General features: G+C 50.6%; 1 long non-coding RNA gene across 3 annotated transcripts; it reads left to right on the top strand.

The window, feature by feature from the left end:
- Window positions 1–1,384: 1,384 nt before the first annotated feature.
- On the top strand, window positions 1,385–12,755 carry LOC130260193 (uncharacterized). Of its 3 annotated transcripts, none has more exons than XR_008841744.1 (4): window positions 1,385–1,621; window positions 1,893–1,982; window positions 7,220–7,297; window positions 9,041–9,513. It is a non-coding gene; the product is annotated as an uncharacterized LOC130260193 (long non-coding RNA). The 3 variants fall into 3 exon arrangements; XR_008841743.1 differs by lacking the exon at window positions 1,385–1,621 and adding an exon at window positions 12,615–12,755 and having other exon boundaries at window positions 1,847–1,982; window positions 9,041–9,216; XR_008841745.1 differs by lacking the exons at window positions 1,385–1,621; window positions 1,893–1,982 and adding exons at window positions 6,158–6,546; window positions 12,615–12,755 and having other exon boundaries at window positions 9,041–9,216.
- The last annotated feature ends 1,788 nt before the right edge of the window (window positions 12,756–14,543 follow it).

Below are 14,543 nucleotides of genomic sequence, written 5' to 3' on the forward strand. Positions count from 1 at the left end.
ATCTTGTCAGGTACAGAGAGCAGGGCCCTGCTGGGCCAGGAGCTCTGCATGGTAAAATAAAGGGACTCCATGCAGGCACTTGTAGCTCAGGCAGGAAGATAAAAGCTGCAAGAAATGAATTATTCTTGTCTGGTTATTTGAGGGACAAATAAAAGAGCTGCTGAAGGCTGCAGAGAGCAGGAACAGCCACCATGCCGAGGGTCCCAGGCCAGAAAAATCAGATTCACACCCATGAGGGCTTGATTGAAATAAAACCCAACACCATAAAAAAATGAACTCGCACAGAATTCTCAGCCTGGATGCTTGGGCCATCCCATCCTGCCTCCCCTGTGACACAAAGGGAGCTGGGCTGGGACCCACCCTCCCCACGGGCTGCTGCAAACGGAGCTTCCACCGTGTTTGATGCTCTCCAGCACGATTTGGTGCACGGAGATCAGTCAGCCTTTGATAAGATCATAGCAGGAGGACAGGAGGAAATTGCAGTCTTGCCCAATGCTTGATCTTGTGCTGCTGAACCTGCTGTATGGGAGACGTGATGGTCCAGCCTTAATGGCATCATATTAAGCTGAGACAATGCAGCCCCGTGACCTTGTGATGCTTGATAGCCACATGTGCTATTTTAATGAAAAATCGGGGCTTAAGTGAATGGCTGCCCATGGGCTGAGGGCTGTTAGCAGCATCTCACTCTGAGCTGGGGGAGGGAAGGGAATTGGGATGTAATAGCCATAATCAGCCCTCAGTCAATGACCTCCTGCCTCCTCTGATCGGGCCCACGGTGCTGGTGGAGAGGCAAACCCAACAGGGCCGTGACCCACCTGGGGCTGCCGGGCTCAGATTTGGGTTTGGGGCTGTTTTCCTCAGAAGGAGCCAAAAAAATCTGCGACTGCCACATCACTCAGGTGCGTTGGGGACAAAGCACAGCCGGATCCAGAGCTGTTCCCCCTTGCTCTGGGAGCAGGGACTGGGGCGCACACCCCTTCCCTGGGTTTCCTCCCCCAACAAATTGAAGCTGTAAATATTGATAACCTTCTCTTGCAGGGCTTTTATAATGCCCTCCGATACTTAGGAACTATTAAGCGCACCCATCATTACTAACCTGCGAAGTAAATGCGTCCTAATGGGCAGGCGAGCTAGGCTGGCCCCAACAAATCATCGCTAATGAATAGTACCTGGCACATCCATCACCCTTAAACGCCAAAGCAAATCCATCTGCGTTAGCCGCTGAAAAGAGCCAGGCAGGGCCGGCCCTCCCTTTCTCCCCGAGCTAGGGGAGGTTTGGCTCTCGGTGAGCGGGGCTGTTTCCAATCGCTCCCCGTTCCTGCAGCCGGCTCTCCATCGCCGCTCCCGCACACAATGCCGAGACGGCTCTGGCAGCGGCACCCAAGGCTTTAAATAGAAACCACACAATGCTTGCCTGACCCTCCGCCGACCTCACCCTCAAATCTGGGGTTCACAGCCCCAGCCTTGAACCCGGCTCTGTTTTTTCATGTTTGGCCTCTCTATTTCCTGAGGTCAGGCAGCCCACCGCTCCATTAGCATGAAGCAACTCAGGGCTCATTTGCCAAAACTGACATCCTGGGAAAGTTCTGATTAATTTATGAATTAGAGGCTACAGATGCCAGTAAAAGAATTAAGGATTTATTTATTTATATGTGTATTTATTATTATTATTATTTGCAGGAAATCAGCTGGGATGCTGCTGTTTGCTTTTTTTTTTTTCTGAAAAGCAGCGCCAGCCTTGAACGCTGTGTCAGCAGCAGTTTTCTTCCAGAGAGGAAAAAACACATTTTTTTAAGGTCTGTTAGGGGTTGAGGGTTTTTTTTTGTTGTTTTGTTTGGTTTTTTTTTTTTTTTTTTTTTTTAAATTATTATTATTATTTTTGGTTTTTAAAGGAAGTGCCTGAGGAAGAAAGTTGAGGGAGCCCGGCGGGCGAGGTGCTCTCACCTTGCGGAACGCGGGGATTGCGACACCCCGGCGAAGAGGTAAAATTTACATCCCATAAATCACATGTCAAGTGCCTGCGAGGAGAGGTCATTAAACAGATGTATGAGGCAAGAGGCAAAGTCCATCCATTTCAGGAGACGCTCCCAGTGTCAGCAGCTCTCCAGAAGTCTCGAGAGGCAGAGGGATCCAACCGGCACGGCAGCAGCTTCCCTTGCAGCCTCTTATTTATTTCCTCCTCTATTTATTTGGTGGCGTTTTCTTCGCTGGGAGAACTTCCCGGGTTTTGCTGTGCCGTGTCACAGCTGCCCAGTGTGGGGGCTGTGAGAGGGGAGGGTGGCACATCAAACAGCTCGGGAGGGATGGAGTGATGGATGGAGGCTGCCCTGTGATTAATAATCAAGCCAAGAGCTTTTACTGGGCATCGTGTGGAAAATGTGGCTTTGGAAACATTTGTCTTCATCCCACAAACAACAAGTGGTGTTTCTTTCCCTTTCTTTGTTTCTCTCCCCCCCACCTCTTTCCTCCCTCCCTCTCTCTTTGCTTTCCTTGCCCAGAATCACTGATTAAAATCTTTTCCATGCTTTACCTGCTCCAAGTGGCTCCTGTTCTGGTTTGATTTATGCTTTGCTTATCTCAGGCTTCAGTGGAAAAATAATGACCAGATAATAAAGAGCACTAAGTAGCTTTTCAAGTGACATGGTATCCGCTGTGGGACTGGATTCTGCAGGAGCAGGGAGGGAAATGCTGGGATGGCCTTGGGCCAAAGCAGAGGGAGGAAAACAGGATAACGGGAGGACAGCCACAGCCCTGGGCCTGTGGTGCTTTAATGGGTGAAAGCTCGGGGCACCCTCCAGTGGATGCCTCAGCCAGCCCATCCCTGACCTGCTGAGGGGCAGGAAAATGGATATTGTGATTTCCCCAGGACTTTTGGCCAGGATTCCAGTGGCTGTTTGTCCTCCCACGCCCAGGACAGGAGCTTCCCTCAAGCAGACTCATCAGGATGCTCCTTCCCACCCCATTTTCTCCTGTCAGTGAGAGAGGAGACCCCCAGCTCCAATCTGCAGCAGATCCTTGGTGCCCAAACCCTGCTCCCTCCTGCAGCTCTGGGTCTTGTTGCTCCCAAGGATCTGCAACAGCTCCAGACCCACCAGGTTTCACCCACAGCAGCAGAAATCAGGGCTGGGACCCACAGGTTTCCCTGCCTCATTCCTTGCTGAGCAGGGCCACACAGCTTCCCTGCTCTTTTCCCAGTGTCATCTGGTTAAAGAATTGCCATTTATTTCAGGGTAGGAAGGACCCATTGTTTACTCTATGCTCGGGGAAAAGGGAATGGTTTTGTTGCCAAGGAACTATTTTTAATTGTAATGTGCATCCCTCATGGCTGCTGCGTGGGAACAGCAGGAAAAGTGGGGAAATTGGGAAAGGGGGGAGAGCAGGAAAAGTGGGGAGAGCAGGAAAAGTGGGATGGGATAGTGGGGGAAATTGGGAGAATGGGGAGAGCAGGGAAAATGGGATGGGATGGGATGGGATAGTGGGGAAAATTAGGGAAATGGGGAAAGCAGGAAAAGTGGGATGGGAAAATTGGGGAAATGGGGAAAGCAGGAAAAGTGGGATGGGATAGTGGGGAAAATTGGGAAAGTGGAGAAAGCAGGAAAATTGGGATGGGTAGTGGGGAAAATTGGGAGAGTGGGTAAAGCAGGAAAAGTGGGATGGGATGGAATTTTGGGAAGAAGCGTAGGGATCACTGCTGGTCATCATCCCATGGAAAACCTGGAGGTGTCAGCACCATTTCCCCTCAGCCTGGGAAGCAGCAGCAGCAGCCTGTCCCTCCCAGCCCAAATTCCCAACAAACCATCCCCAAATTGTGCTGCTCAGCTCCATCTGAGGAGGAGACACAAACCAGCGCAGACCTGGCGGTGTGAAATTATCCCAGCTCCCTCCTGGCTTTGCATAATCCCAAAAAAGAGAAGCTCTGGATGGCTGCAGGGAGCCAGGGGGGGAAGGAGGGTTGTGCCCATTTCTTTGCCCCTGTCCCTGGCTGGCAGCCAGCCCCTGACACCTCTGGGCCGGGCTCTATAAATACGTGTGCATGACAGATCTGGCACCGCGTGTTCCTGTAAGTGATGTCATCTTTGGGGGGTTACTTAGCAACCGTGGAAAATGTTTTGGAGGCTCTAATTTTTCAGTGTGGCAAAGCCATATATTTCTGCAGCTCTGCTAATCAGCTCGCTGGCGAGGCAGCCCCGATGAGCTCATTTTCTTCATCATTATTTTATGTGAATTGGGCTTTTAGCACTAAAGAGACCACAAAGATTTAATTCAAAAATGGGATTGCTTTATGTTTCCAGGGTATCATTAACATGGCATCTACGCAAATAACCATGGTAACAAACTGGTAATTAGTGCATATATGGCACTTATTATTAATACAGAAACAGGACAAGTTCCAAATCAGCACAGATTACAGTACATTATTACCATAGTAATTACCTGCAGTAACACACACAAATTGAACTAAATGGCCAATTGAACTAGAGTGAATGGCTTTTTATTCCAGTCCCTAAATAATGTGCATTCTTGGCTGAGTAGTTCAAGGTAAATAAAACTGTTTTTAATTTATTGCCAAGTGGTTTTTTTTCCCCCCTTTGGTGGGAAGGGCTGGGAATGGCAGGAGTCAAGAACTTTTTTTTTTTTTTTTTGCTGTGCTTAGTGTATAATTATTGTACAGGGTAAGCCATTCCTGATTCCCAGAGAAAGACAAAGAGGGTAAAAGTTATTAGTTTATTTTATTAGTGGGTTTATTTCTCTAATTTCAGCCATGAAGTAATGTTCAGTGTATCTACAAGAGTCAGTGCCAAATAAAGTAGGGTCCAAATCCAGTCTTACAGTCCCTGGGTTTGGCTTTTTTTATTGAGAGAGAAGGAATATCTGCATTTGGAGTAGGTTAGAAAACTGAACTTTTTGGAGATGATCACATTTATTAAACTAATGAAAAAACAGGGCTTTGGCCTAACCCTTCCCCTATGGGTTTGAGGTATATAAAACCCCTGAACCCACAAACCCTGAGTCAAACCCAAGCAGCCAAATGCACTGGATGAAGCCAGCAGTGCTGAGATGAAGCCAACCACCAAAAATAGAGGAAAAATTCAAAATTTCTTCTCATTCTCTCCATTTTGCTACATTTTACTAGTGCTGCCCCAGACCAGGCAGGGCTGGAAACCTTTTCTGAGTTCCTGGAGATGCTGAACACACCAGGCTCAGAGCAGAGGCAGCAGACTCCCAGCCCTTTAAAGATTAAATCTATCCCTCCATCCTAAGTTCTTTTTCCCCTTTCTAAATGGAAATAACATTCAGAGAGACACCTTGAGAAGGAATCTCTGTCTGGCCTCTGTGCCTGCAGTTTGCAGAGCTGGGAGCAGGAGCACACCCTGCACTCACTCCTGCTTGGGGGCAGCCCATCCTGCAGGTGCATGCTTCAAGACCTCTTTTTTTTTTTTAATTTTTTTTCTTCTTTCTTTCCCAGCTTTGCCTCCTGAAATGATTCTCCTGGGTTGTCTGGATGATGATGATTTTACCAGCCACCACTTTCTTCCAGCTGACATTTTTTCCTGTCCAAAGCCACACTGAGAAAATTCTCAGCATGCAGAAATCCCTTGTCCCCCCCAGAGGAGGTGCCTCCCCTCTCCCCAGCACCAGCAGGAGCAGAATGAAAATCCCAGCCATTCACAGATTTTTTTTTTCCCCTCTTTTTCCTTCTCATTCCTCTAGACAAGCATTAATATTTCCACTTGCTGTGGAGGATTCACACACCAGCATTGCTGGAGCAGCACTGGGTTGGGTGTGGATGGTTTGGGATGGGACAGGCAGTCTGGAGAGCATCCCACACATGGATCTGCAAGAGGGAAAAGGGGAGGATGTACCCCACCAGCAAACCTGCTTTGTTGTGCTCTTCACCCATGTGCTTCTGCTGGAGAATTGCAGTTCCTTTATCAGGTCCATCTCTCATTGTATTTTACCTTCCTCAATTCATAAGAAAATTATTATTTTAGCAGGCAGGCATTTAATTAAGTTTCACTGTGTTTGCTTTGGCTCTCACAGCATGGAAAATCTCCTTTTAACAGCCATCCCCTGAGCGTGGGCTCTGCTCAAGCCAAACAGCCTGGATGCAATCCCTTCTCCCAGCAGTTCCCTTTCCCCTTCCAAACCCTCTGAGCTGCTCCCAGCCCTTCCAGCAGCACCAAGATCCCTCTGAGCAGCAGCAGGAGCTCAGCCCTGCTCAGCCTGGTGGCTGCTGCCCACTCCTCCCCTGCACCCCTGCCTGACTCACAAACTTCCCACTCCAAATTAACACCCATTAGGGCTGATTTCCATCAGCTCTTCCCACGCAGCCACGGCACAGCTCTGCCTGCAGAGCAGGGATGGAGCCGCGTTTTGGGGCTCGGGTTAGCCCAGATTTGTTTCCTAGGGGGATGTTGCCCTCATGAGAGCTGAAAGCATCATTTTTTGGGGGGTGGGAGCACAGCAGCTGCCCCTGAGGAGCTGCTCATTCCTGAGCTGTTTCATCCAGCAAGTCCACAGAACTTCAGACCTAAGGAGGAAAAGGTTTGTTTGTTTTTGTTTTTTTTATTTTCCTCTGCAGTGCCACGAGCAGCTCATCTTTGGGAGGTAATTAAGAGCTGCTGTTGATGTTTTGGTTTAATTTAGGTGGAAAAAAAAAACAAAACAAATTTGATTTGGTATCCCCAGCTCCCTGCCCTGCTCTGCTGCCAACCCTCAGGGTCTGGGACCTTCCTCATCCCTGGCATCAGCACCCAGACCGTGCTCTGCCTCCCCCCCTGGGATTCAGCATCTCCCCCGACCTTAAAAACCCCAAAAGGCCAAAGCAAGGCTTGATTTCCCCTCTCCCCTCCTCTCCCCTCCTCTCCCCTCCTCTCCTTGCTGTTTTGTTTTGCAGTTGCTGCTGTTGCCATGCCATCTCCTTTTGTTGCTATGGATTAATAGTGTTTTTTACTTATTTTTATGTATGTCCTGGGAACATGATTGCTTAATTTGCCCTGCAGGTTTGTGGGCCTGACAGGCATTTCCACATCTCCACCTTATCTTAATCCAGTTCTGGGCAGCCTGCAGGATGAATAGCTGCAGAAATACCTGTTCCTGTGGAGGTTTGGGACAGGTATTTGTCCCAGCAAGTGGCCAGGGTGGGAGTGGTGGGGACACAGTGTTCCTACAGCCTGTGCTGGGCCCTTTCTGATGTTCTGGTTTTTATCTAACCCAGGAAAACACCTCAGGAGCCACCAGTGGAATGAGCCTGGGTGGAAGGACAGGCTCCAGCTGTCCCCCATGGACCCCCAAGGTGACACAATATTCATTTATTTCATTCTAATGGGCACTGAAGCAGGATTTGCCCTCCAGCTCTTTCTGTCCCTGGAAGATCCAGATGACTAGAGAGGGACCAGGAGCCCCAGGGAGCATCTGAGCTGTGCCATGGGAGAGCCTTTGGTGTCCAGCACGGAGTGTGGTGCTGGAGTGAGGCTGTCACAAAAAACAATAGGAACAAAGTGTTTTCCAGGGGTTGTTTTGTGCTGTGGAGGCAGCAGACTCAGCAGAGCCCAGTCCACTGGTGTCCCACAAACCCCAAGGGCTGTTCCCACACTGCCCATGGCCACCCCTGCAGTGTCACTGTCCCCAGCCAGTCCAGGGGAAGGGTTTGTGTAAGGAAACCCTGCAGATGTGTGGGTTGGTCGTGGGGAAGCCCAGAGGAGGGGCAGGAGGGATCTGCTCAGGGTCCAGCTCCCCACACACCCCTGATGGAACCACCTGTGTTATTTCATCAAGTCAAACCTTTCACTGCTCTGTGTCCCCCCACATAAAACGGGGAAAAAACTCCATCCTTTCAGCCCATTATTCAAAACTTCGTGGAAGTTTTTTCAAAACACTATTATTATTATTATTATTATTATTATTATTATTATTATTATTATTATTATTATTATTATTATTATTATTAGTGCCTTTGGCTCCCCACAGCCCCAATGCACTAATCAATGTGGACACAGGGACACAGGGACACAGGGACACAGGGATCAGCCTCTCCCCTCCAGCAATCAATCCTGCCTCCTCCTCCTCCTGGGCCCTCTCCCAAGCAGTGCTCACACAGATTTGCCCCCGCAGTCGTGGAGGTCCCTGGCTGCACACATCAAAGGGGAGCTGGTGACATCATGGAGATCACAGAAAACATCAGCTCTGCCTGTCTGGTGGGGGGAAAAACCATCTCCTTGCAGATCCACAGCTGGTGGGGCTCTTAATTACACAAGGGCTGAGGAGCATTCCAACCATAACATCCTGCAGCCTCCCTGCCACCAGACAAGGCAGCTTTTATTGGGGTGGGAATGTCTCTTTAATGAACTGGAGGTTTTTAACTTGTCAGGGGGTGCTGGGGATGGGATCCACTGCAGTCATTTCTGGCCAGGCTCTTGTGCTGGCTGTCCCTTGGCCACCCTGGTGCCCCTCTGGTGCTGGGGTGAGGATCCTTGATCTCCTGGGCACCCTCCAGACCCCATCCAAGGGGCTGATTCACCTCACAGCATCTTCCCTCTGGTCCTGTGGAAATCCATCCTTGTCCAGGGAGGAGAAGCATCTCTGAGCCCCTGGACATGTCCAAGGCCAGGCTGGATGGGGCTTGGAGCAGCCCCATCAGGAGTGTCCCTGCCCATGACAGAGGGGTGGAAGAAACCTTTAAGCTCCTTCCCACCCCAAATTCCATGATTCCACGGTGAGTGAGGCTAAAATCCTCGTGGCACAGGAGCAAATCCATTCTCCACCTTAATTACCCCTGCCCTCATCCCTGCCCTGTGCTGCACAAACTGGGCTTTGGGCTGGGCGAGTTCCATGCTAATAAATGTTTTCTCCAGTCCCAAAAGCATTGTCACCATCATCCTCACTGCTGTGTGTGGTTATCTGTGTGGTGCCATGGAATTCTGCAGGGTTTGGGGCTTTGGTGTTTTTTAAAGTTTTTTTTTCACCCTGATGCTGAGAGGTTGCTCCACCCCAGAGTAACAAATCTCTCGTGGTGTCCCCTTTATTTATCCTTTCTCAGAGACTTGCAGCCCCCTCTGTTTGCTGCCATCAATCCCGGAGGAGCCCGAGGGGACCAGCAGAGGAGTGACACCGGAGATTTGTCCTATTGATTAACCGGGGATGGGAGGAATCAAACACCAGGAGCAGACAAACGCCTGCGAGGAGAGCAGGGCAATTGTCGGCTGTGCTTTGCAGGTTATTGGGTTTGGAAGATCTCATTCTTCTTTTCCTACCTGGAGGCTGAGGGAAAGCAGTAAAACTTTCCTAAATTCCTCCTCGTTTGCCTGTTTGAAGTTCCTCAGTTAACACCACACGCCAGAGAGAAAAACCCCCCTCAGAGTCCCCACCTCTGCCAAGTGAGATCTCACATTATTGGCTCTGACAGCTCTCATTCCTCAGGCACTTTCTTTTTCCTTCCTCAAAGGAAGGGGGGGGAAAAAAATATCAAAGTTTCCAAACCTGAGCACCTTCTGAGATTGCAAAATGCAGGCTCGTGTCGGGAGGGATGCTCTGAGCTGGAAAGCAGGAGGGAGGATGGATGCAATCCTTGGAAGAGTTACAAGTGTTTGCCATTGCCTTTGCCTTGGGCCCTTGGAAAATGTTTGTAGTTTTCAATTAATCTCGTTAGTTTGGAAGTAGACGGAGGGGCGGGAAATCAAAATAATTTCACGGGGAATTCTCTTTAATGGCATTTTAAAAACATGTAATTGAGAGAGGTGCTGGTGGAAAACATTTGAATAGTGCTGAAATCCGCGGAGGGGGAGCAGTGAGGAAAAGCCTGGTGTGTGGGGTCTGTGGGGACACAGTGGGGCTGGTGTGGGGCCAGCACAGCTCTGGGACCCTCAGCCAGGTCCCTGGGCTGCTGATAAGCCCTGGGACAGCCCTGCTGGCCATCCTCGAGTCAGATTTTAGTTCCCTTTTGCTGCTGTCCTGGGGCTGGAAGGGGTCGATGATTGCTGCAGTTTGTCTCTGCCTCGCCCACTGACTGTCCCCAGGGAGCTGTGGGGACACGGGGGTGCCCTGGAGGGTTCCTGGGGTGAGGACAGAGCGTCCCTTCCATCCTGAAGGGATGGAGAAGGGCACAGACACCTCCCTGCCTGGCAGAATAACCCACAGCATCCCCCAGAGAGCCCAGCACGCCTTGGGGACACGGGGCACATCCCACTCCCGATTCCCTGCATCCCCATGAACCAGAGGCAGGACTGAGAGATGTTTTTCTCCAGGAGCATCCTGCGGCAGAGGGACCACCAAAGCCTCCCCCAGCCCCCTCTGCCCCTATTCCAGCAGAGCCGTGCCTCCTCTGCAAGCTGATGGATTCTTCAGCGATGGATCTGCCCTTTCCCTGCTCAGCAGGATCGCTCCCTGTGTCTGTCACTGCCGGCTCCAGCGGTGATTCATTCCTGCCGAGGCACAGCGGAACTCGGCTCGGGGCTTTCCCCGCTCTGAACTCGCTTTGTTTCCCCTCACTTTGCTCCGCTGGGTTTAACCAGCCCGCTGATTGCTGTCGCGGAGCGGAGAGACGCTGACAGAGACACGGCCAGAGCGGAGGGATGCGACACTGACACCCAGAAAACCTGGATTTTGTCCCCAGAGGGTTCCCCACTGCCAGGACACGCTGTCTGCTCCGTCCCACACCTCTCTCCATCCTCCTCCTCGCCACAGGCTCACTCTGGGCTTCATCCATCCTCCCCCAGCCCAAGACTCGCCGGTTAAGCCCCCAGCAGGCAGGGGAGGGGGGGCTGGGGAGGGGCACACTGCAGGATTAAGCCCACAAATACCAAAATGGTATTTTTATGCCCCTCTTGTTGTTACTTAATGAGGATTTGGGGGGGAAATATTACTTGGCACCACTGTGCCTAACCCTAACCCTAACCCTAACCCTAACCCTAAAACCCTAACCCTAACTCTCACCCTAACCCTTACCCTAATCCTTACCCTAACCCTAACCCTAATCCTTACCCTAACCCTAATCCTAACCCTAACTCTCACCCTACCCCTAACTCTAATCCTTACCCTAACTCTAATCCTTACCCTAATAGTAATCCTTACCCTAACCCTAACTCTCACCCTAACCCTAACCCTAATCCTTACCCTAACCCTAATCCTTACCCTAATCCTTACCCTAACCCTAATCCTAACCCTAACTCTCACCCTAACCCTAATCCTTACCCTAACCCTAATCCTTACCCTAACCCTAATCCTTACCCTAATCCTTACCCTAACCCTAACTCTCACCCTAACCCTAACCCTAACCTTAACCCCTAACCCTAACCCTAATCCTTACCCTAACCCTAATCCTTACCCTTTCCTCCTGTTTTTTGCCATTAAGTTCCTGCCACCCTCCCAGCCCCTCCTCTGAAAGACACCAAAAAGCAAATTATGCCCAGGAAGATCCATCCCCTGCAGCAGAGCCCCGGAGGTCAGCGAGAGCAGCCCCAGGGTGTGAGATGCTCAAACCATGGAGCAGAAGGAAAAGGCTTCAGGGTGTGATTCCAGGCTGGATAACCCAGACACCTGGGAGAGGGGACACTCAAACCCTCTGGTGATCCATTAGCAGGCTCCATCAGGAGATGGGAACGGAGCTGCTGAGCCAAGGAGGCACCTTGTGACTTCTCAGCAGCCAAAGCCTCGTGTGCATCACTCAGAGGTGTCCCGGGGCACACACAACATAACACCTCTCCTCTAAGTGCAATAAAAGAGGAGAACATCCCAAAATAGGCGTCCAAGGGGCAGCCAGGCTGTTGGAGATGGAGGATACAAGGGAGGGATGCTGTGGGATGCACAGCATGGAGGAGAAGCTTCCCTCCTCTGGTCCCAGGGGAGATCCTGGCTGGATGCAGGAGGCAGGGAGGCAGATCCTCCCCCTCAGTGTGATCGATTGTGCTGGCAGGCTCGGGGCTCTGTGTAGGTCAGGCACATCTCTGGCTCCCCCAGTGCCATGGAGTCATTGCACTGAACGAGGATCCCCCTGCTCCCTCCACCCAGCCCTCCCCACGCCCAGCCTTGGCTCTCATCCTAGGGGAGAGCAGCTGCCCTGGGGCTCAGGGCTCGCTTGGGCACAGCCAGGGTGTGTGTCCAGCCCCTGCACCCCACCAGCCCCCGGAGCAAACTCTGCACACCAGGAGAGCTCAGGGCTGGGAGGGGGAACGGGCAGCATGACCCAGTTCGTGGGTTTCTGTCAATAAAGCTGGCACTGCTCCCTCTCAGCTTTGTGAAATGGATGGGCCTGGAGCAGCTCCCAGAGAAGGGGATTTCTCAGAGCAGCATCCCCTGGGAGGAGGGAGCTGGATCTCCCACGTGCAGCTGCTCCCCTGCTCCTCTGCATGGGGGTGGAGTGGATAAGAGACATCCCAACCTTCAGCCTTGGGAGCTGCTGGGTTTGGCCACCCAAAGTCCTTGATTCCTTCTAGAAGCCTTTATCACCCAAATCTTCTGGTACCCTGGGCTCCTTCTGAGCTGGAAGGAGAGGGAGGCATGGAAAGGGAGAGAGAGCAGAGGAAAAACTTTGTCAAATAAAAAGAAAAAAAAAACCACTCAGTAGTTCAGAGCAAACTTTGTACTAGTTGAAGATTTGACCTTGTGTTCTCTCCTAGGAACAAACAAGAGCAAAATGAGGATCATATTCTTTTGCCTGAAATTTGGAGTGGATCAGACCCCTGCTGTTCCAAGCCCCTGCAATGAATGGCTATAAACAAGATGCATTTCCAGAGAATGAATTAAACACTGAGCCTGAGTACTGCCTGTGTTTGAGAGATGTTTATTTGTCCTTGCTGCCTCTCCATAAAGAGTTGCACAAGGACTTACTAAATTTTAACCCCACATTGTTCTTGGGTAAACACTGCCCTTTATCCAATGTCAGGAGTGCTTGGAGCTCAGATAAGCTCAGGTTGGCTCCTGCTCTCTGGAGCTTTCAGCCTTTTGGAACCAGCTTCCCACAGACCCCAGGGCATCCACATAATTCCCAACAGTCTCCAAACCTCTGGCAGCTTTCTGCATCTTTATGCCAAAAAATGTTTGTTGCAAGAAGTGTAGCAACTTTTATCTCAGCTCCTCCCCTTATTTTGGAAAGAGAAATGGGGATAAACCGTGGAAAAACTGGTGATAAACTGTCCCAGGAGCTGTGCTGTGACTTCCCAACGAGTCCACACGGAGCAGGGGGGATGGAATGAGGTGATCTTTAAGGTCCCTTCCAACCTCAACCATTCCATGGCTCCATTTGCTGCTGTCCATCCTTTCCCTGCCCTTCCAGAGATGGAAAGTGAAGCTTTGAGAGCTTCCTCCACCCCAGTCCTCACTCTGCCTCTCCCAGCATCACTGGTGAACACACACAAAAAAAAAAAAAAAAAAGGCTAAAGGGGATGAATAACACTGCAAACTTTCTGTCTGCTTTGATTCCCAGAGTCTACACAGCCTTGTGCTCTTGGAGCATCTGCTGGCACCCAGCAGGGTGGGGAGTGAGGTCTGCACAGCCTTTGGCATCCAAGCAGGAACAGCAGCCTGGAGTGCAGCATTTCTGGGGGGAAAAAATGGGTTTTGCTGTTCAGGAGGGAAAAAGCTGAGTAAAAGTGGTGTGAAACCAGCCCAGCTCTCCCTGCCTTCCAGACCCCCTGAGAAATCCCCCCTTGCTGCTTCCAGGGGTGTTTTGTGGTGTTCCCCCACTTTGAGGGGACACTGCCACAGGATGTGAAATGCTGAATGTGACTCTCCCAAAAGAAGAAGGATCTGTGCCTTGTAGAAACATTTCTGAACTCATGTTTGTTCCCTCTCTTGGGTCTGGGCAGAATGTCAAAGCCTGCTCTGAGCTGGAAATATTTTAAGACTAGCACTCACTGGAGACTGAAACAATGGCAATTCTTCAGCTACTGAGGCTTTTATAAAAGGGCTTTTGACACAGAGGCTGCTTAGGGTTGGGGCTTTTTTTTTTTTTTTTTCTCTTTTTTTCTTTAGTTGGTTTTTCTCCCAGAAAACACTGTTCTAGTGTCCATGTGCATGCTCGTGCACACACTTTTGTGTGTGCAAAATAATCCCTGAGCTTCCAGCAGGGCTGGAGGTGGGAATGCCCAGGAGATGCCTCCAGCCCTGCTCCAGCAAGGAGGAGGCAGCAGCTCACACGGGATCCACGCAGGAAGAAAAAGACATTTTAGAGTAAATGTCAGCTTTTGCGTTTCTGGGTTTGGGGCTTTTTTTAAACATGTGGGTGGGACTTTTAATGCCCAGATGAAGCTGAGACGGTTTCAGTCTCCAGGGCTTATGCAGAAGATTCACACAAACACTATGGAAAGTGTCTCTTTGCTCAGGGAGGATGAAATCTGACACTGCAGAGATTTTAACCCGGTATTCCAGCGAGGAGCCTCGGTGGTTAGCGTGTCATATCTGATAAAGGCTAATCAGCCCTCCTTCAGGCACCATTCAATTCTTATTTCCATCTGCCTCCCGTGCAGATTGTGTTATCCCTGATGTGGACTCACCAGTGTGAGTCCTGCTCAGGAATCAGAGGATCAACAGTGAAGAAATCACCACGG

The sequence above is a fragment of the Oenanthe melanoleuca genome, chromosome 17, assembly GCF_029582105.1.
Source record: "Oenanthe melanoleuca isolate GR-GAL-2019-014 chromosome 17, OMel1.0, whole genome shotgun sequence".
NCBI classification, from domain to species: domain Eukaryota; kingdom Metazoa; phylum Chordata; class Aves; order Passeriformes; family Muscicapidae; genus Oenanthe; species Oenanthe melanoleuca.